Raw genomic sequence first — 24,549 nt, 5'->3', positions numbered from 1 at the left:
GCGACATGGTACAAGGCTTTCTCCTCCCCAGTAGTGTAGGTTCCTAGAGAGGATGCTTCTCTAATTTGCCATCACTATACCCTCTCTATGGCTCACTGCAGTACCTCATGCACCAGGGCTACTGGGTGAGTATTTATCTAAATGATGAATTAAATGAATGTGTGGTGGGTTCTTGTTTTCCTGACTATAGCTCCATGCTCCTGAGTATATTTCTTTTTCATTAAGTTTGATGACCTCAAGTGTTGATTTTTTGTATTTCCTACCCTATATGTGTGTACCTACCCTGTAGGTATGTTTCACGCCCCGTGTTTTCCTGTGCTGAACTGTTTGACCTCCATGCTCTTGAGTCAACTCTCCAGAGAACATAGCAGAAATATCTCAATGAACTTTCCCTCCTTTATATATTAATTACAACCATTCTGAAGAAAAACAAATAGAATTTCATGACTGACTGGATACAAGGAATGACCTTGCACATCTTATATCTTGTAGAGCAGTTGATGTCTTCATCATTCTTTGTGTAATTTATCATGTACTACCTTAGTGTGACTATGCAAGCAGGCAGAAAAGGCTGTCCTAACTTCATGATCTCCAACCTGTCATTTCCTGGTCAAGCCTTTCCCTATATTCTATTCTAGAGGGCATTATAGAATAATGGGTAAAAGTACTAGCTTTGAAATTAGAAAAAAAAAAAGTTGTGGTCTTAGATCTATCTCTCACTAATCAGCAAGTTTTTGTTGTTGTTGTTGTTGTTTTGTCTAATGAAGCTTCAGTGTCTCTTCCTAAACTTGATGTAAGAATATCTACCTCTCAGGGATGGTCTAGGTTTCAAATAAAATAATGCCTATAAAAGGCTTTTTTGGGTATCTGGCACCTTATACACTCAATAGCTCAACACATTACTTCATTTTAATTATAACTATTTTTCTGTAAAGCAAGCAATTCAAATCTTATCCATTATTTTCAAACTTCTCTCCCTGAGAAAACAACCTTATTGATCAAGAAAAGTAGAAGGCTTTATAAAATTTTTCCAAATTTCCGTTCACATTTCCTTAACAATTATTTTTACTCACACAATTATTCCTCTCTCCCTCCTGTTCTCAGGGAGGTGTATCTACTATTTTGTAAGTACTTGATCTCTGAATTCCTTTCTTGCTGTCTTCTCAGAAACTTCTTTATATTGTCCTTTCTCTCTTCTTTCTATTTTCATTTAAACACATACTGTATTTTCTGACTTAAAAGTTCTTGTTTTGATCCTTCCTTCCTCTTGATCTATCTCTTACTTCACAGCTGAACATTTAGGTGGAGTTGCCTGAGCTTGATTCTCCTCATTCCACCTGCACCACAGCCCATTACCTCCTGCCTTATCACTGCCTTGAAGCTGCTGTTACACACACCACTAAAGACCTTCCTGGCTATAGGAAACTGCCACAAAGTAAGAGCACCAGCTGTGGAGCCAGCTACTTGGATCGGAACTCTGCCTTCAACACTTGCTAGCTCTGTCACCTTGGAAGGGTGACAAACTCTCTATACCTTAGTGTCCTGGTCCATAAAATGGGAATAAAATTACCTCCTATGTTTGTTCTGAAGATGACTGAGTAAATAAGTATAAAGTACTGCTCATGGGTCAGCAAACTTTGGCCAGCCTGTTGCCTGCTTTTGTAAATAAAGTTTTATTGGGATACAGCAGAACTCGCTCCTGTATGCATTCCCAGTGGCTTCTTCAGCACTCTAAGGGCAGAGGTGGGCAGCTGTGACACAGATGACACGCCCACAAAGCCCAATATATTTGCTAGCTGACTCTTTATGGAAAAGTCTGCTGAACCCTGGCTTAGAACAAAGCCTGGCATATGATAAGCACTAAAGAATGTTAGAGAGTATTAGAACTCGAGCTTTAATACTACTCGCCACACTTGGCCACTTCTTTCGTCTGCCATGATACCCTGATTTTTTGGCATTTTCATTTCCTCCTTTATCTGATCTTTTTAGCTTTCTAAGGGACTTATTTTCCTCTTTTCTTTGAGAGATCTTACTGTTTCTTGGCTCCTTGATCACTCTTCCTATAGGCTTGGTTTCACTGTCCTTACGGAATTTGTTCATTCTATTCCTGCCCAATGTCAACTATGCTCATGAATTTGAGTGTCTCTATGCTGAATATTGCCAGATCTCTGTCTCCAGTACAAATCTTTCTCTTGGCCTTTAGAACTGTTTATCCAAATTGGTTTTCTCCACTTGGATCAACTAAAAACACTTTCACATTTTATACGTCCAAAACTTAACCCATAATATTCTTCCTTAACTTGTTCCTCCACTCACCCTAGTGAATGGCTGCTGCATGCTCCATTGTGTACCTCCAGCCATTTTATGACATTGCACGGAGAGTGTTATTTTTCAAGCGTGACTCTGCTTGTAGCATTCCTGTGACTCCCCATAACTCTTAGGATACAAATAAAAATTGCTTTAGCACTTTTTTTTTTGAGACGGAGTCTTGCTTTATTGCCCAGGCTGGAGTGCAGTGGTGTGATCTCGCCTCACTGCAACCTCCGCCTCCCAGGTTCAAGCAATTATCCTGTCTCAGCCTCCTGAGTAGCTGGGACTACAGGCGCCTGCCACCATGCCCAGCTAATTTCTGTATTCTTAGTAGAGATGGGGTTTCACCATATCGGTCAGGCAGGTCTTGAACTCCTGACCTCTGGTGATCCACTTGCCTCGGCCTCCCAAAGTGCTGGGATTACAGGCGTAAGCCACTGCACCCAGCCGCTTTAGCATTATTAATTTCCATCATCCTTCTTCTTTTTTGGAATCCCAGTCACAGTGAGACTTGAAAATGTCATTTTTCCTTTTGCTTCTGGAACACACACACACACACACACACACACAGCTGCCTCTGTCCTCGCTTCCACAGACAGCCTTCCTCCCACCATCCATCCAATACATATAGTTGGACTAAAGATCTTCAAGATAGTCAATGTTCTTATTTCCTTATTAACAGAACCCCTGATTTTGTTTCTGGTTGCAAAATACCCAACTCAAAACAAAACAAAATAACAAGCAAAAATTAGGAGTGGCTATGTGATATATATATAAGGCATTGGCTTATGATTTCCATGAAAGTTTTGTTTTCCTGATATAGCTGTCATGCTGCTGGTTCTTGCCTGGAATACAGACAAAATGCTTGCAGCTGTGGCAGCCATCTCAACTCTCAGAGAACTGGAGTTATAGTAAAGGTTTCGTCGTTATTGCCAGTCTTACTGCCAAATCGTTCTTTACCAGCACATTAAGAATGTTGTTGACTAGGAAATGCTTCTATTAGGTTGGTGAAAAAGTAATCATGGTTTTTTTTTTTTTTGGTTTGTTTTTTTTTTTGAGATGGAGTCTCGCTCTGTCGCCCAGGCTGGAGTGCAGTGGCACGATCTCAGCTCACTGCAAGCTCTGCCTCCAAGGTTCACACCATTCTCCTGCCTCAGCCTCCCGAGTAGCTGGCACCACAGGCACCTGCCACCATGCCCAGCTAATTTTTTGTATTTTTAGTAGAGACGGGGTTTCACCTTGTTAGCCAGGACGATCTGGATCTCCTGACCTCGTGATCCGCCTGCCTCGGCCTCCCAAAGTGCTGGGATTACAGGTGTGAACCACCGCACCCGGCCGGTTTTTTTCCATTGAAAGTAATGGCAAAAAAGTGATTACTTTTGCTCCAACCTAATAGTAGGGAGTGTTCAATAAGGGTATTAAAATATTTGCTCATTACTTTCTAAAGGATTCTGGGTTTCACATGGGAACATCTTCCTTCGGACGCACACACAGCAACAACAATAAGAACTAAGTACAATAAGAAGCATGTTATTTTAAAGAATTGTTGGGCACCCTTGTCTCGTGCTGGTTTTCAAAGGGAATGCTTCCAGCTTTTGCCCATTTGGTATGATATTGGCTTTGGGTTTGTCCTAAATAGTTCTTATTATTTTGGGGTATGTTCTGTCAATACCTAGTTTATTGAGAGTTTCTAACATGAAAGGATGTTGACTTTTATCAAAGGCCTTATCTGCATCTATTGAGATAATCATGTGATTTTTATCATTGGTTCTGTTTATATGATGGACTACATTTATTGATTTGTGTATATTGAACCAGCCTTGCATCCCAGGGATGAAGCTGACTTGATTGTAATGGATAAGCTTTTTGATGTGCTGCTGGATTCCCTCTCACTGCTCCTATTCAATATAGTATTGGAAGTTCTGGCCAGGACAATCAGGCAAAAGAAAAGAATAAAGGATATTCAAATAGGAAGAGAGAAAGTCAAATTGTTTGTTTGCAGAAGACATGATGGTATATTTATTAAACCAGATTGTCTTAGCCCAAAAACTCCTTAAGCTGATAGGCAAATTCAGCATAGTATCAGGATACAACATCAATGTGAAAAATCACAAGCATTTCTATACACCAACAATAGATAAGAGAACCAAATGATGAATCAACTCCCATTCACAATTGCTACAAAGACAATAAAATACCTAGGAATACAGCTAACAAGGGATGTGAAGGAACTCTTCTAGGAGAACCACAAATCACTGCTCAAGGAAATCAGAGAGGACACAAGCAAATGGAAAAACATTCTATCCCCATGGATAGGAAGCATCAATATCACGAAAATGTCCATACTGTCCAAAGTAATATATAGCTTTAATGCTACTCCCATCAGACTACCATTGACATTCTTCACAGAATTAGAAAAAATTACTTTAAATTTTATATGAAACCAAGAAGAACCTGTATAGCCAAGACAATCCTAAGCAAAAGGAACAAAGCTGGAGGCTTCATGCTACCTGACTTCAAACTATACCACAAGTCTACAGTAACCAAAACAGCATGGTACTGGTACCAAATCAGACATGTAGACCAATGGGACAGAACAGAGACTTTGGAAACAACACCACACATCTACAACCATCTGATCTTCAAAAAAACCTGACAAAAACAACAATGGGGAAAGGATTCTGTGTTTAATAAATGGTGTTGGGAAAACTGGCTAGCCGTATGCAGAAAACTGAAACTGGACCCCTTCCTTACACCTTATACAAAAATTAACTCAAGATAGATTAAAGACTTACACATAAGACCTAAAACCATAAAAACCCTAGAAGAAAACCTAGGCAAGACCATTCAGGACATAGGCATGGGCAAAGACTTCATGACTAAAACACCAAAAGCAATGGCAACAAAAGTCAAAATTGACAAATGGGATCTAATTAAACGAAAGAGCTTCTGCGCAGCAAAAGAAACTATCATCAGAGTTAACAAGCAGCCTAGAGAAAGGGACAACATTTTTGCAATCTAGCCAGCTGACAAAGGTCTAATATCCAGGATCTACAAAGAACTTAAACAAATTTTTAAGAAAAAACAAACAATACCATGGAAAAGTGGGCAAAGGACATGAACAGACACTTCTGTCACATTTATGTGGCCAACAAACATATGAAAAAAGCTTAACATCACTGATCATTAGAGAAATGCAAATCAAAACCACAATGTGACACCATTTCGCCCGTCAGAATGGCCATTATTAAATAGTCAAGAAACAATAGATGCTGGCAAGTCTTTGGAGAAATAGGAACACTTATACACAGTTGCTGGAAATGTAAATTAGTTTGACCATTGTCGAAAACAGCGTGGCAATTCCTCAAGGATTTAAAACCAGAAATACCATTTGACCTGGCAATCCCATTACTGGATATATACCCAAAGGAATATAAATAATTATACTATAAAGACACATGCACACATATGTTTATTGCAACAGTGTTTACAATAGCAAAGACATGGAACCGACCCAAATGCCTATCAATGATAAACTGGGTAAAGAAAATGTGGGACATATATGCCGTGGAATACTATGCAGCTATAAAAATGAATGAGATCATGTCCTTTGCAGGGACATGGATGAAGCTGGAAGCCATCATCCTCAGCAAACTGACACAGCAACAAAAAGACCAAACACTGCATGTTGTCACTCATAAGTGGGAGTTGAATAATGAGAACACATGGACACAGAGAGGGAAACAACACACACTGGGGCCTGTCAGGGGGTGGGGGGCAAGGGGAGTGAGAACATCAGGAGAAATAGCTAATGCATGCAGGGCTTAAAATCTAGATGACGGGTTGATAGTTGCAGCAAACCGCCATGGCACGTGTATACTTATTAACAAATCTGTAATTTCTGCACATGTATACTGGAACTTAAAGTAAAAGTTTAAAAAAGGAACTGTTGGTACCCTCTTACCACTATTTGTTTTTTATACCAGAGATTAGCAATATTTAATCTCATTAGCAGATATGATAATGGCAATAATTGCTTTTTATTAATCATCATTTTATATACATCATATTTAATTATTGCAGTAATCTTAAATAGTAGGTATCATTATCTCCATTTGACAGATAAAGAGACTGAGATTAAAAGAAGTAAAATTGTATGTCCAGGTGTGTTTAATTTGTAACTACCAGAATCAGAATTACTGACTAAAAACTTCTGCCCCTGAAACCCGTGGCATTAGCTGTGTTCCTTCATTGGCGTCCAAGCTTGTCACAGAACACATTGGCAAGCCTAGGTATTCTCTTATTTTGCATGTCTTGCCTTCGGTCCTCATGTGGTAAACAATGTTTTTCTAAATGTTACATTTTTCACTTCTGGGTCTAGCACGTGCCTGGTAAATAAAAACTTATTGATTCATTTGTTCTAAAGCAAGAATATCTCCTCCACCACTCTTTGTACCTACCCCAATATGCGTGGAACATGGCCTTGTATTATAAAACACTTGTATTCATTGGCTTTTGGCAATACCACTAAATCACTCCCTCTCTCTTGCATTCTGTTCAGCTTGTAGATACTGCTTTGCTTTTTTTTTTCTTCTTCTTCTTTTTGGCTGAATCAACATGTGAACCTCATTTTGTAGGATTTGTTAAAAATATAATTAAAATGTTGTAGAAAGGTTTTGGCCAAATTGGCCTGGATCCTAGAACCCACTCTAAGCAAAACCTCAAGGAATATATGTTCATAGAAAAGGTTTGCTCTCTGGGATTCCCTCCCACTTGTGTTAACCTGATATTTTGCTTATTCTGCTATGAAATTCCTCAGAGAAGTGAAACAGTAGCTTGCCTCATTAAGACTCATCATTTACAAGATGTTGACAAATGTTGGCATTTATCCTGTTAACATAATAAATGTGAGAAAAATGACCATTTGGCATAGATAGTTCCATGCAAAATGCAAGCATGGTTAAGAATTAGGATGATTTGTTATGTCTAAGCAGCATCGTTCAGTGCTACATATTGGGGTAAATATGTTTTGGAAATAATTATTTCTTCTTTGCCCCACAAATATAATTTTTCTTTTTTTGGCTGTGAGCAGGCAAAGTAGTTCAAGATATAATTAAAAGTAGAATCCAGAAAAACAGCTATATAAATCTCATTTGTTTATTTTTTTTTTACTTTAATAAACTTGAATTTTTCTCCCTTTTGGAACCAAGCTATTATTTTTGCTTAATGTTTTAATGCTTGGTTATGATTTTCATACCATATGTCGTTATCTGACACACGTTTTTGTGCTTCAATGTTATAATCCTTTAATTTTAAAGCAAAATAAATGACAGAAAAGTAAGTATGGGAAAAAAAAAAGCAACTTAGGAATAACTGGTTCGACTTTTTTTTAATGGAAAGGATTGAACCTCTAGTAGTGAAAATATGTTGAGAATTTCATTTATTTAGATGTAAAGAACTTGAATTTGACAACAAGCTTCTAGGGTTGTGTATATGCTTATACACACATATACATATACATATTAGGAAACAGAAAAGTAGCCCCTGACCTCCAGAAGCTGGCCCAGCACGCAAAGCCAGGCTTCAGTGTTCTGTGGAACAAGATTTCAGAAAACATCAACATCAGACAAGACTATTCCATGATAGATCAGTACAAACACTAGACAACTGCAGCATCATGGTTGAACACAGACAACATCATAAACATTGTCTAAACCACAGTAATGACCAAGCACCCCCTTATCCTGGCTTGTATGAGTGACTACTGCTTCTTGAGTAATTAGGTGCACTGTGCCTTTATTTAGTTTTCCCTCTTTCTACGAAAGATCTGTTAAGATACTCAATCACACAATTACACTGGCTTCCTGATAGCACCCAATCCACACCCAAGCCCCACTTCCTGGAACTCACCCCAATGTCACCTAATCTGAACTTGAATTCTCTCTTTTTTAAAAACCTTTAAGTTCAGGGGTACATATGCAGATTTGTTATACAGGTAAACTTGTGTCATGGGGGCTTATTGTGCAGATTATTTCGTCACCCAGGTATTAAGCCTAGTACCCATTAGTTGTTTTTCCTGATCTTCTCCCTCCTCCCACCCTCCACCCTCTAAAAGGCCCCAGTGGGTGTTGTTCCCTCTATGTGTCCATGTATTCTCATCATTTGGCTCCCCAAACCGCTTCTCCAAGAAATCACAGATGACACAAACAAGTGGGAAAACATTCCACACTCATGGATAGGAAGACTGAATATTGATAAAATGGCCAATTTATAGATTCAATTTATAGATTTATAGATTCAATTCTATTCCCATTAAACTTCCATTGACATATAACCTTTTTCTAATACCATCTACTGAGACATCCCATGGTTCTGTGCAACCATGGTTCTGAGCAACAGATCCAAATTGTCAAATATAGGTAGGTGTTCTCTAGGTGGTCTTGGACTGTAGTGCATTAATAATATATAAATGATAATATAATCATATTACTTAGAAACAGAGGCAATCATATAAGAACCACTTTAAAAATAAATGTATATATTTGAAAATCTTTCTTCCTCCAAATTTCTTCAATCTGTTTTTGTAATTCCTCAATGAGGCAAGTATTGATATAATAGTTTAACATACAGATTAAGATGAAAACAGTTAAGGGACTTAGTAGTTCACATTTAAAAGTAGCAAAGTCTCAGTGTGAATCCAGGTTTTCTGACTCCTCCCTCCAACCTTCATCTTAACATGCAGAAATTTATCAAGCACTATCCAGTTACTTAAAGCTTGTTGAGCACTATCCATTTATATGTCTATGTTTCTAGTAGATTAGATAGAAGCTCCCACGAGGCAGGGGCTAAATTCAGTGGATTTGCATTTGACTATTCCTAAGGCACATATAAGGTACTCAATTACTTTTTGCTGAACTCAAGCAAGGAATGAGTCAGAGATGGAAGCTATTCCTGCTGGCAAAAGGAACAAAGTTCTAAGAGATCTAGAAAAACAGATTCTTCTCAAGTTCAGATCAGAAAGCAATTGTATTAGCAAATTTCTGTGTCCTAGTAACTATTCAGAGACAGAATCATTGTTCCTGTGGGGGAACTTGAACCAGTTAGAAAGGGTTCTACTCACAAGCTGAAATTCCAAGGCCAGACAGGTGGGCTACCAAAACGGAAGGTTTGAAACAGGGGTGCAATGGTGACTTACACAAAATCTTCTAACATCTGACTTCTCAGATGTAAAAAAAAAATGAAGAAAATTCAAAAATAGAGAAAAATCAGTACTGAAAATTAGGGGAGAGGTGTAATCCAAATGCACGATACATTGAAAATGCCTGTTATACTGAAGTGGTGAGATTAAAGAAAGACATGAAACCAATTTATCACTTCCCTCCCTATTAAAATAACAACCCCAGTGAGAAATACGAAGAGGGTGCTTGGGACTCCAGGCACATAGCTTAGTTTGGAGGGGCAAGGATGGATGAGAAACACATTTTAGGATAAACAAGGAAATGTCCACACATAAATACTGGTGATGTCTCTGACACAGTGATCAGAATGGTAAGGACACATATATCTTTAGGATAATGTATTGGTGTAGAATTACTGTTAAGATAGCTTAGGGAAAATATACTTACACTATGATCATCAATATTTAAATATACAGACAGCTAAGAACAAAATAAATAGACATAATAATAGTGCTTAGATTTGGCTGATAGTGATATAAGAAAATATGCGATAAGTATGACATAAATTAAAGTGTCACAAAAATCCTATGAATAATTCCAGTCCAGGCATTACTGCCTTCTTTTAAAATGTAACCTCTGCCCCAACTCCTGCCTGCCAGAGGTAGGGTGAGCCCCAGAAAGTGAGCTGGAGGCAGAGCAGTGGCTGGGTTCACCAGGGCTTCTTTTTTGACTTCACTCCACCCTGCCTTCCTCTCCCCTCTCCACTTTGCTTGATCCTCTGCAGGCTTAGACTTAGAGCATCTCTGTCAACCTATGTCTTTTCTTCCTGCCCACCTCTGTCTTCTGGCTGACAGCTTGCCTCATCTGTGAAGCTGAGGTAGCTGTCCCTTGGCTCATCCTTGGAAAGCTATCTGGGGAAGGACTGCTGCTCGCTATCTAAGCCTGGATTCTTCCCCTTCCACATTCATCCCGGCAGGTTGGGACAAAGTCACTTGCGTTAGAAAAGGAATGAGATTGCCTGCTGGTCTCAAATATGGAGTAATTACATCACATTTCTAAAAGATGTGTAAATCCCATTGAGATAGATATGCCACCTAAATGTAGACATATAAGTCATTTCATGGTACTATTCCAAGAAGTTCTTAAATTTATAACATTTTCAAAATTGAGATAATCTCACAGTACCTGAATATTATTATGATTCAAGTTTTAAAACATGGATGTACGCTTTTGGATATAATAAAGAATATACAGAAAATCACTATCAGAAAGACATATAAAAGGATTTTTTTAACTATTAATGTCCCTTATAATAAAACATGTGACAGATTAAAATACAGTAGTTGTATACGAATACGTGATTTCTTTTAAATTAGAAACTATTTAACTATTTGACCTAAAAATTTGAAGCAACATAGCAACAGGCCTAATATGACTTAGCTGTGCTACCACCCAAATCTCATCTTGAATTGTAGTTCCCATAATCCCCATGTGTCCTGGAAGGGGGAGCGGGACTAAATTACCCAGTGGGAGTTAATTTTTTTTGATTATGGGGGTGGCTACCCTCATGCTGTTCTTGTGATAGTGAGTGCGTTCCCATGAAATCTGATGCAGGAAAGGGGCTTTCCCCCTTTGCTGGGCACTTCTCCCTGCTGCCATGTGAAGAAGAACATGTTTGCTTCCCCTTCCGCCATGACTGTAGGTTCCCTGAGGCCTCCCAGTCATACAGAACTGTGAGTCAATTAAACGTCTTTTCTTTATAAATTATCCAGTCTCTGCCAGTTCTTTATAGCAGCATGAGAATGGATTAATGCAAGGCCCATTCAATGTTAATCTCACTGTGTTTTAGCATGCCTAGGGTTAGACTTTAAAAATACTCCACTACCGTCACCATTTAAATGACGTTACTATTGTCCAGGATGTATACAAGTTTTGTCAGTAATACTTTTACTTGCCATCCACACTTGCAATTTATTCTCAAATGTAATTAGTGATGCAATATATTAGAAGCAATTAAATAATGCTTACTCATCGAATCATATTATATACAACAGGGTTTTAGAGTAAATGGAAGAGTTACTTGAATCTTGGCTTTTTGTGATATCCAAATGTGCTATTTTTATGGTGCTTTCAGCCACTCCAGCAAGCAGATACAAAGAACCACAATACTGATAATCATTGTGAGTAATGAATTCATTTATCCATTCAGTACTTCATTTCCCTGGCAAGTATGTGGGTATACTTGCCCACTGCAAGGTACTTTGCTAGGTGTTGTCAGTAGATCAAAGAAATATATATGTCCTGTTCTCAAAGACTAAATGATGCAACACTCAGGAAGCAGACCATGGGCATGCTCATAGTAAGCATTCATGGCTTAGTCCGTGAAGGTCTGAGGCATTTGGGAATTTTTACTCTCTTCGAGGATAAATTTGGGTCTTCTGATGGCAGAGCAGAGCAAGAAGCCAGTCACTTAGCAAGGACCTGAGCTGATTAGCCCATTAGTTGCTATTATTCTCCTCAAGATCACATCTTCTTTCATTAAAGTCATCCAAGGTTACCATTCAATAAACTTAATAAGAAATATGAGGCCGGGTGCAGTGGCTCATGCCTGTAATTCCAGCACTTTTGGAGGGCGAGGCAGGCAGATCACCTGAGGTCAGGAGTTCAAAACCAGTCTGGCCAACGTGGTGAAACCCCCTCTCTACTAAAAACACAAAAATTAGCCGGGAGTGGTGCCGTGTGCCTGTAATCCCAGTTACTTGGGAGGCCGAGGCAGGAGAATTGCTTGAACTCAGGAGGCAGAGGTTGTTGCAGTGAGCCAGTATTGTGCCATTGCACTCCTGTCTGGGTGACAGAGCAAGACTCCATCGCCCCCCCGCCCAAAAAAAAAAAGAAATAAGTATAAAAAAACTGTGGCATTCTCAACAACATGAGGCACTTGGGCTTTACGCAGGCTCGTCTGTTAGGAGGAGGCCGGGGGGCTTCAAATATTCCACAGTGAACCCTATGGGCTCCACTGTCTGCAGACCTGGAGTCTCTTTCTTAGCTACAGAGTGAGGGAAACTCACTCCTTCAAAGATCATCTGCTGCCTCAAACACTGGCCAGTGCACTTCAGGTCATTGCCCTTCTGGTGATGTTCTGGAGTTTAATAGGTTGTGTGGCTATCTTGAAGAGATTTCTAGGATTCAGGGTCTACATGGCTAACTACGGAGCTGACCAAGACCAATGGCTGTCTAGTAATGGATCCAGCCTCCTTAGTCACTTTCTCTCTAAGAGTTCTAGGCTTCTTTCTTTTTCTTAGCTGCCACCTGAAGGTGTCAGCTCTGGCCTTTTATGTCTGGATTTTCTGGCATAAACAGCCACTCATAGGAGAGTCTTTCAAGTTAATATAGCCTGTAGTCAATCTGTTTATTCAGAGGGAATATGAAGGAAATTTTATGGCACAGTAGGCTCCACTTCTCTTCATTCTAGAAAGGGTCCATTTGAAGAGGAGATAGAAGTTTGAGACAGTTCTCACCTCAGCAAATATTTTCACTGGCCTTTCTATGGGGATTATATAAAAACAAATCCCAAAACACTTTTTATATTATTTTGAACATGTTTAAGTGCAGTTTCACTAGAAATTAATATTTCTGGAAATCTAGCTTTGAGTACTATCATCAAAGTTTAACCCAAAGGATTTTAGAGAGCTGTTGGCTGGAATAATCCATTTATATCCACGAGAATAAATCTTCGAATATAATTTAGCTCCTGATTGAATCTTTCTTCTGTGAATTTATCTCAGAATGCATTTGAGTTTTATTTTGGAAAACAATCTTTAAATAAATCTGAACAGGTAATACAAAATGATGGAAAGTACATTTGTGACAGCAATAGGGAATGTAGAGTTTCTCATCCTCAAGAAATACAGGCCTTAGATTTGCATTGGAGAAATGATCTAGTTTCAGAGGTAAGGTGTTATGGAAATTAACACGTGAATATTTGCAAATTTGAAGCTTTGCGGAATAAAGTCACTTTGTTTATATACTGTGATATAAATTCCTATTTTCTTTCATGCTTTTGTTTGCATTCAGGAGGCTGCCAACTTCAAATAAAAGACTAGCTACAGTATTAGATTGTCTGATCTAATTCTAACATAGGAAAAATTGACAACCATGGTTTCACAAAGTTCATTTTCTGCCTTTAGCCATAGAGAACAAGGCACCCTCCTGTAGTCAAATATACACAAACACTTAACATCAGGTCTTTACACTATTTCCAGAATTAATGCTACTGTGTATTTTCAGGTGAAGTTCATTTTGTGAGTAAAATGAAGGCATATTGGAAATAAGAACTTGCATGATGATAGAAATTATAAAATTATTCTAGTGCGGCATCCCTCCTGCTCTACTTTAACATAATATTTCGTAAAAAAAAAAAAATTGATTTCTATTAAAGTAAAATCCAGAAAAAAATGGTTAGGTTTTCTGTTGACTGGCATCCTTGTAGACCTCTTTGGTGACCTAAATTTGAACAAGGCTGGATTCTAATGGCTTAGTATGTTCCCCATTAAATATAAGAAAATCCAGTTAATTAATTAGCCCTTGGTGTTAAATGAGGTTTTTAAGCCTGAGAGATGAAGGGAACGTGGGATTTGTGGTGACTTGAGAGTGAACATTAATGATGTTGAACCCAGAGTGACTGTTAATATGGGCCACCTTGCAGCTGGGAGTCCAGTGACAGTGGGTGGGCAGGAGCTGCAGCAAAAGCTCACAGAGGGAGACAAGTGTTCACTTATCACAGATGCTGCCAAAGTCCCGTTTTCTTTCATCTTCAACTATATTATATTGCGTTCCACTGTTTTATTGTTTCCCCAGATATATTTTTAAAGTAGCAGGACAATCATTTAGTGTTAACATAGCATGCAACATGCTCATGTCAGTTTTTGCTTAATCAAAACCTAGACTAATCATGGCCCATTCCAGATGGAGAACAGGTATGTGTTTTCTATACAGTCCTAGGTCACCAGAAAGACAAATTTCTTAGTATATTTACTAATTTACTATATTTACCTACTTGGTAAGTTTACTAATTCTTTAGTAAAACCGTAAGAAGCATAACGGGGTGATGGATTTGGAACATGATTTATTTATATTTCTGTTCTAGTTATCACAAGAGAAACAACACTTCATTATTGGGGAAATACTCGATTTGTGTTTTAAGAGCTAACTTACTAGGAAGAAATAACGCATTTTAGTTCCAATTACCATTCTCAGCTTTTACTTATTATGACCGTTATGTCATTCCTTTATAATGACATAGGTGAAAATTCAGAATCCATTCATTCAGCAAGCATATTAGATGCTTATTCAGGTTTTATGTTAATCTTTGTCATGCAATTTTCCCCTGAATTTATTGGGCAAGATGTTTCAGATATTTCAGAATCAGGTTAAACTCTTCTACTACCAGAGTTCCTAGATTTAAGTCATCCTCACCCTCCCCTCAGAATATCAGCTTCATGAAGACAGTGATATTTATCTACTTTTTCTCTTGCTGTTTCCCCACATGTACCTGCAACAGTGCCTGCTGCATAGAAGACCACTGATAATGTGTTTTTTCATGAAGAATCAACTCAGTCTATCAATTTGCCACATCTCTGAACCTGGAAGTATTGTGTTTTTCTGAGAATAATTAGTAAAGTAGCCTCAGTCAATGACAGCACTTGAAAGAAGTTGGAAAAGGCATTAATTCCTATCTAACCCCTTTTTAAAAATACTAACCCCTCCCATTCTTACAAGGACCAATTAAAGATACTCATATATTCCAATCTAGAAGTGAATTGAGTGGATTCAACAGTCTGTTAATGACAATTGAACAAAGTTAACTTTTAGTGTCTTTTTGAAGTAGGTACGGATAACGTGTATCACAAAAGAGGTAAATTGTTAAGTCAGGGCAAATGAAGTTAAGATATTTAAATCAAGTTATTTTAGAGAGCTCTTAAGCTAATTATGCTCAGAAAAGTAGCTGCTTCTTGGCTTATAAAAGATAGCACCTCTTTCAAACAGGTGTAGCTGGGGTAGGATGGTACATTTAGCAAGACTCCTTAGTTCTCTGTGTGGCCACTTAAGAGAGATTTTAGAGATTTCCTAGGTATCTCCAAAACGTTACTCTGTTTTTGAGGGATTGCCTGAAATATCATTGATGGCACTTAAGCTTAAAGAATAATCCCTTGTTAAAATATAGATATCCATGGGAAGGATGGCATTTTAAGCTGTTCCTGTCATTTTTATTTCATTGAAGTCAATGGCTATAATCAGGTTTTGAGTGAGGCAATGAAAGCAGAGATAACAAAGCCTTTGGACACTCAAGAGAGAAAAGTGTCAGCTTCTAAGGACCCAGGCTTCCTATGTGAGGCCTGTGGTCGGGTTGGCGTGAGCTCTGTCCTGGGGCTGAGTCCTGGAACACACAATCTAGATTTGTTTTTTCTTATTTCTTGGCACAACTACCTGATTAGATGAGGTTGAAAGTCTTGCAAAAACTAAGTCAGTTCTCATTTTTTTTTTATTTTAAAATGGTGTTGGGAGATCCTGCCTTTTGTAACAACATGGATAAACCTGGTGGACCTTCTGCTAGTGTGAAATAAGCCAGGGACAGAAAGAAAAATACTGTTTAATGACACTTACATGTGAAATAAAAAAAAAAAAACCACTGTAACAGATAGAATGGTGGTTACCAGGGGTGGGGAAGGGGAAGACGTGGGGAGATACAGGTCAAATGGTACAAACTTATAGTTGTTTAGGTTAAAGAAGTCTAGGAATCTAATATACAGCAGAAGGGCTATAGTTAGTTATATTGTATTGTGTATTGAAAATTTGCTAAGGAAGTAGATTTTAGGTGTTCTTGCCACAGACATGTACATGCACACACAGAGGTAATTATGGACAGTGATGAACTTGTTAGATTGCCACCTAACTTTAGTCAACTTTTCAGTCAACATTTTGCCGTGGATACGTACATCAACACACCATGTTGTACACCTTATATTTACACAATTAAAGAAATGGTTTTCAGTGAAGTGAAAACGTTAGGGAAAAAGTGAAACTACTCATAAACTGTATTTAACCTCAGCAGTTGACTGTTTGAAATCTACTCAACCTTCTTCCTTTTCCTCTCTTTCTTCTACTCTCTTTCCATTGGTTGCCTAGGCTAATTCACCACTTTCTAGACAACTCAGTCCTGAAGCATCTCATTCCAGGATTTATCTCACTCACTGGTGTTTGGCCTTACCTTAATTCATCTTTTTATTCAACAAGGACAGGAAGTGACCCAAGGAGATATTTATCACCTCAGCTTTCTTCATTTTGCCTAGGGATAACTTTCAGGTAACAGCTACTAATTATTCCTTTTTAAAAATTACAACCCTAGGAGTTCTATTCCTAAAGATTCACAGTGTTTTGGGGAAGATCCTGTTCCTGGCTCTAATACTAGAGTTTGTAATACTGCCATTTTTACCGAATTGAAAGAAATGGCTAAAATCAGTTTCTAAGCGAGAATTGATATTGCTCATTTTTGATAAAACCCCAACACAATGGCTTGTTATATTGTGAAATGGTTAGGAATTGAGTGATTATACTTTCAATCTATGAATACTCTTGAGCATGTTGATTTTTACTTTGGTAAAACTGTGTTCTCTTTTTCAGGCCACAAGCTTTTCTTTCAAAAATGTATACCCAGCCACCCCCAAATAAATTCATCATTTCTATACTAACACTTAATATAAGCAACCTTGCCTTTTTATTTCTCCAAAGGTGAGTCAAAGTTTAGAAATAAATATGTAATAATAGAAAACTATTCGTTCAGGTAGACTTAGATGTCTGTGAGAATAATAACACGAAATACTCTGGAAAACATTTATAATTCACCCTGTGTTATGCTGCAGTATACATCTAAAAAATACATACTGATTGAATCCTTGAAGTCAGAGAAGCTAAAGACTCAGCCTTTACTTGCAAGAAATTTACAGTTAATATGTGAATGACTGAAGTAAATGATAGAAATGATATTTCATAAATGAATTTCCAATAAATAGTCACATGGGAGTTTAGAAAAGAAAGCAAATATATTTTTTCTGGCTAAGAGATTTACAGAAGCAGTGAGTAGAAGGCTCTTTGTTGGGCTTTAAAGTTCACATATTTAAAATGTCCAGACATGGAGGAAGAGCACTTCAGGTGAAACAGAAACATGGCAGTGGACAAGTGCGAGTGAAGGTAGATGAGAGGTGTTGTCCATTTTTACCTGAGAGTGAAAGCAGATCCAGTTATGAAGATGTGTTGATCTAACACTTGGAAGGACAGTAATAATTGCCCAGCCCATTAGTGTGCCCTTGGTGGTGTAGGCAATGGGGGCAGGCCCTGGATATATTAAACAGGACAGAATCATTATAATTGTGCATTAGGAAATTTAATTCTTCAAAGATGTATGGTGAATTAGAAAGGGGAAGAGTCTAACATTGGAGTCCAGTTAGAAGGGCCTTTGCACAGCCCATTGAATATCTGGAATGTTGAATGCTAATACTAGGAATATTTCCACAACAGAGGAAATGATAAGCAGAAAATGATTTTATACATGTGTGGAAACCAGTTGAAGGTAGAGTTACAAATAAGGGTGGGACTAATAAGTGACAGAATGGAGTATAGACAACTGAAGATGGAAACTTGATTCATTTATATTAATCAGCAGATGGGGATAAATGAGTTAAGGGATGTTCACCTTCCAGGTGACATTGTACAAAAGTATGCACCAGCTACAAAAGTGCATGAAGCCTTAGTACTTAGTATCCTTTCCAATCACAGCTGCAAAAAAAATCATACCATGCCTCAGTATTCTCACTCAATATAATGTCAATAATCAGAGAGTTGATCACATCAGCAAATTCCATCTATCGGGTCTTGGAAACAGAGAAACACAGCGAATCTTTACAAATCTATCAGTATAATCTGAGTGTTAACTAAAGGTAATCAGGCAAGAGTAAATATGGTGGTCTGTAAACATGGGTATCTGCCACGTACAATGTCAGGTAAACATTGTCACCTGGTATTAAAAACACTAAATATCCCCATAACATTAATTCAGCTACTATGCATGTAGATTTTACCATGGACTCAACAAATTACATGGTAAGATCTTGTAAAAGATATCTGGGAACTTCAGAACAGAACTTAGAGCAATGGGAATTCCTATCCAATCCAGCATTGTATATTTCAAATGTGTGCATTTAGGGGACTCAAATGATAATTCTTTTAGGACTTTCCCAGTTCCCTGTTCCTCCCACTAACACAATCTATTTTTCTCAACTTTCTTTGCAATGTATCTGGGTTCCCGTATCAAAACCTTAACTCTAGGTGATAACATTATAATTGTGAAACTTCGGTTTAGTTTGAAGCTTGTCAGTGCACCACTAACCATATAATGTATTTTTATAACAGAGACTTTTCAAAAATGATATAATTATAGTGAGGATAGAAAATATCTACCTCAGTGACTGAAAATCACAGTGGGAGTAAAAGTAGGTAGAGATAGACATGTAAATGTCCCTAGCTAAAAATTTCAGGTTCTATTTCTAGATTGCTTTCGTCTTTATGGTAATTCTTTCTAACAGGACTAGGAATCATTTTATTTGATTGTGGAAGCAGAGAATGACAAGGGATGGACCTCTTGAGATGACAGCCTGACAGCCTTTAAATCAAGGAGGATCTCTTTTTTAGCAAGCATGAAGATTAAACAGACTAATGAATCAGTGTTTTAGATCATCCAGTCCTGGGAGATCACATCAGAGTCCCATCAGCCACGGTCAGGTCAAGGAACATTCTTTCCTGTCAACTGGCAAGCCTCCTATTGTTGTGTTGAAAGTCTTGCTCCTCTCTGGGAAATTACTCTACTTAATGGAGACAGATGTCACTGCACATAATTTTATAGTTCTAAGGATCTAAAAGGTAAGCTCTCCTTAACCAGTGTAGTTGGGGGCAAAAAAATGTGGTTTTGTCTATTTTATATTCTGGAATTAGTTTCTTTCCACCATATGTCAATTTTATTTTTAATAGAGAAATTTTTATTCTACTTGTCTAAATGTTCTCATAAAAAGGAAATATCCAATGTGCCATTGCCTTCAGAGTTTCCTAGAAATTCCTTGATCTGTCACCATTCAGTGGACATGAATGTAAATTTTAAGAGACTTAAATCTTAAAGCTTTCAAGAGGGCTCTGAGTCAAGCTCCTTCTCACCTCTCAGTTATATCTCTGGATTAATCAAAATTCGTGATGCAGTTCTTTTGAAGTTGTTAATTTTATTTGAGACAGTCATATATGCTCAGTACATAGGAAAGCATAAGTGCAGTTTTTTTCTTTCCTTCTCCTAGCCAGTATTATTCTGGAAAACAAAATTACGCAAAAATTGCACTGAAGTTGCAAAGCAGATATTAGATTTTTGTTCTAAAATGAATCTCGATGATGCTTATCTTAATGAATAAGAGATAGGAATTTCTTTTAATTAAACAATTCATTGTTTCAATTAAACAAACTTCATTTTGTTTCATTGTCATCCTTTAAGTATGGGCAACTTTTGTCTTCCACATTCTGCTATTTCCTGTTGCTTCTCTGCTGACATTTTGCCAGCAAACAGAATAGCAGGCTATGAGTGCACATCACCTAGTTTTAATACAATATTAGTATCTGATCTTTAACTCATTAAATGACAAGACTTGTCATCTTTGACTTGCTACTATTTAACATTGCAGACCTGTCTCTAATAGCTGTAACACATATTATTCCTTGAAACATTTGTGAGCAGTAAGCATGACAGAGTAAGAATTAGTTTAGCAGGAAAAAGCAAAATGATTTCATTTCCAGTGCAGAGATATATTTCTGCACTAGCTGTGATCATATTTTTACATCATAACTATTGATTCAGGGGTTACTTTAAACTAATTTATAATAATTCTATTAATCATTATATTAACGTTTAAATATACATGTTAATTTAAAAGTATAGATACATACTCTAAAATTTCAACAAAAAGTATTAAACATTTTTAAAATTTGCTTTTCCTTTTGAATCCACAAATGCTTTTAATGAATTGGTGCTTGGGTACTGAGCCAGTTTTAACTCGCCAGAGGCCCATGTCATTTATTTTCTTGTTTAACCATGAAAAGAACATCAAAAGAGTGGCTCAAAACAAACCAACCAACAAACAACAAATTCACCCCTTTTCAGGTCTCCATAGAGATTTATGTCCACTCAATGAGCTTATCATGGGTAAGGGCTGTTAGAGATTCCAAAGAAGCAGAAGTCATGGCCTCTCTCCTCAAGTATTCGTAATGTTGCAGGGAGATGTGAAATACACATATGAAATAACAACAGAACACACGCAAGTCAGCGTATTAATAGCATACGATATTACAGAACAGATGATATAAATAAATTTTGAAGAAGTGTAAAGTAAGGGAAACTTTGCCTTGTCCTGTGGTCAGACAAGAAAGGAAGCTATTAATGTAATCTCTGTAGGAAATGTACATTTAGGTTTGGTTAAGTGAAGTGAGGATGGTGATCAAAAGTTAGGGGTCTAGTGTGAGTTCTTGCAGAAAGGCCCAGCAGAAGAAGGAAGCTAGGCCTAAGAGTGAGCTCTCTTCATCTTCACCTGGAGACTCTTCGGCGCTGGATGGGCTGAAGGGATTTATATGCCTCTTCCCTCTCACTTGGGTTGTTGCTTGTTTTTCTGGAAATTACGTATTCTTGGGGATTCTTTCTGCGGCTCTCATTTACTCATAGTGTGACAAAAGAGTGTGCCTGGTGGAAAATAATACAGATTGCAGGACCATCCAGCTACTCTGCCATGCTCATGCTTTCTGTTTCCCTGGACACCTAAGGCATACTAGATGGCATCCAACTGCCCTGTCATTGAGATGAGTCAGCTCTGCTCTGAATACACCCTTATTTTAGCAAGGTGACATCATGCTGAGTGGCATACATGGTTGTGGCTGTGCAAGAAAAGTATACATGACCCGTGGTTGTGGCAATCAATGGCGAGAGCACTGGGAAGGAGCCATGGAGTTCTAGCTCCTTCTACAGTGAGCCAATCCTTATCTTGCAGAGACCTCATTTTCCTTATAGAATATAAGGAGGTTGGGCTGGAGTATCACTAAGGTAACTTTCAGAAATTATTTTCTATTATTTTAAATTTGTTCCAAAGTTAGAAACATTAATAAGGCAAAGGATATCTTCCCAGCACAATACTTATTTCATGAAGAAGTAAAATAAAGCACAAATCTTTAGCCAATGAATTTTATGTAGTCTCTTCGCTATGTCTACCACCATTTGAGCAGGGAAATCTATAAAATCCAGGCCAGTGTCAGTGCCAGCATCCTTAGCCAGGAGTTTGCAGTAGTTCCTCAGGGATATGGCTGACTTTTCAGGTGGACCTGGTGAGGTATTGCACTCCCCAGCAAGAGGAGGCAGCTGGGAATTTGGATTTGAAGCACAAGAGAGAACAAGGGTCTAGAGATAGAAATTTGGGGTTCTTACAAAAATTGGGCTTCTTATAGAATCTGACTTTAGAGACGTCCTGCTCTATTTCCTCCATTAGGAAAATTGGAGGTTAAATAAACTGCTGTATCCACCTAGTGAATTAGTGGTAATACTCAGAAACCCAGATTTTAGTCTCCTGATCTAGCCCACAGACAGTACTTCCATTTAATTAGTCAAATTGATTGAAAACTTAATTACACATAATCCCACACAAAAGGGAGTTATGATAATCACACATGCAAAGCTTCAGGGATGTAAAGGAGAGGAGGGCCAAGTTGATGATAGCCAAAGAACTGGGAGAGCAGAATTCCCATTGTAGCCACCTTCTCTTCACGGGGGAAGCACTTAATAAAGGAATGTGGGTTTTCTGGTTGTAACATTTTATAAGGTAGAATTAAAAACATGAGACAAGGTTTCAGGTAAAGCGGAGGGTGTCATTAAAAAAAATTCTTCTAGAGGAAAATTCCCTTAACTCAGACTGAATCTGCTAGAGAACTGGTTATAATAACCTAGCTTGGACATTCTCAGACAAGATACAAAGCTTTCTCAGATGCCATTAGGAGATATCCAGATATTCTCAAGCCCCCCTCCCCAGTGTTCTTATGATGCATTCACACCCTCACTGTGGTGTTTATTGTAATGATTTGGGAGACAGCCTGAAGCATCTTGTGACTTGGAAAAATAGTTCTCTTAGGAAGCAAGTGAGGCCACAAATCTGAGGATTAGAATTTCCCATACCAAATACAACATGAAATAGAAGAGGATCATATATAATAAAATAAAACATTGCCTTGTGTATCTCTTCCTTTCACATGAACACAAGCTCTTACCAACAAGCAACCAAAACCCTGAAGTCTGAAGGAGGAAGCAAAAAGTCTTTGCCTTCACGAGGCTTCTACCATCTATTAATGACTTAATTTCTAAAAGGTTTCCAAAAAGTGTTTTTACTTTTGGCCAAGTGCGGTGGCTCATGCCTATAATCCCAGCACTTTGGGAAGCTAAGAAGGGTGGATCACTAGAGCCCAGGAGTTCAAGACCAGCCTTGGCAACATGGTGAAACTCCGTCTCTACCAAAATTACAAAAAGTACTCAGTCTTTAAATAAATAAATAAATAAATAAATAATTTTCTTTTTTGAAAAAGTGTTTTTATTCCAGAATAATTATTAATTGTTTTTCTTACAATGTTTCTGCAGAAATAAAATTATATTATACAGTCTTTATACTTGGTAACTCTATCTAGAGACTGCCAAATTAACTACTTGGAAAATTGGATCATAATGAATCGACTTTATTGTGAGGCATATCCCTAATCAAACCACACACAGAAACACACAGACACACACACACACACACACACACACACACACACACCCCACAGCATAACCCTAGGTTGGCCCTACTTATGTGTTTCTTTTTTGTTTCTTCCCACTGAATTTAGTAAAATAAGTTTGCTTAAGCATATGATGTTAACTAAGAAAAAATAAATCTAAAAAAAAAAACACATTTTGGGGTAGGATTATTATTTTATTATTAGTTTGTTTCATTCTAGAGATAGGGAAAAATAATTAGAAGTTATAATTTTCATAAAGTTAAATACAAAAATGATTAATAAAGATTTAAGGGAAAAGTAAATATAACTTTCTATTCTCCACAATCTACATCTCATCAAATTCACAGCAGAGATAACTGAATATACCAAAGATTTTTAATTGGATTAGCCATTGATATAATCTCTTGAGTACATTCATTTGACAGATGAAGGCTTTGTCTGTCAACTCAAAAGAAAATATTACCCTGGAAATGTTAAGCTGAGAAGCATTTCAAAACCTTCCTTTATTCAAATTGTAGCAGACTGTTTTGACAAGGAAGTGCAGACAGTATTTGCAGGAAATAAAGGGCCAGGTCTTTTTACCTCTTAGGAGAAAGGAGAAAGGAAAGGGAGAAAGATTGTAATTTATCTTCATGAACATTTGTCTTGCCAAGACATTAATTTTTTTTGGTACATAGTTCATGAGTACATAATGTGTTTGATGATGGTGGTTTTTTAGAAGCTACGTTAAATTCTCCTCTATGGCTAAAGATACCAAAATACATCCATAGATCTTGTCCAGAGTGGATATCTAATCTGGCTAGATGGAATGGCCTTTAAAATAAGTATATTTTTTTCCTTCTTTTGATAGAAACAGTGATGAAGCTTTCTGGATTGTGTTAAGACTTAGGACCCCGAGTTTAAGCTTTCAAATTAGAAAAAACCAAAGGCATATACTGCTACTAGCATGTATTAGGCCCTGAGCATCTGGACTGTGTGCATGTTGACTATCTCTGTGGAAGGAATCTTTTCAATGTAACTCCACTGTTGCCATCAAAGAAACCTTCCCACCTCTCAGACCATTACATTAGTTTTCTATTGCTCCACAATAAATTACCACAAACTAGGTGGCTTAAAACAGTGCCCATTTACTATCTGTCAGTTTTTGGAGGTCAGAGGTTCACACAGCATA

Source organism: Pan troglodytes, chromosome 12 (genome assembly GCF_028858775.2).
Source record: "Pan troglodytes isolate AG18354 chromosome 12, NHGRI_mPanTro3-v2.0_pri, whole genome shotgun sequence".
NCBI classification, from domain to species: Eukaryota; Metazoa; Chordata; class Mammalia; order Primates; family Hominidae; genus Pan; species Pan troglodytes.
Note: the sequence above shows the minus strand (reverse complement) of the source record.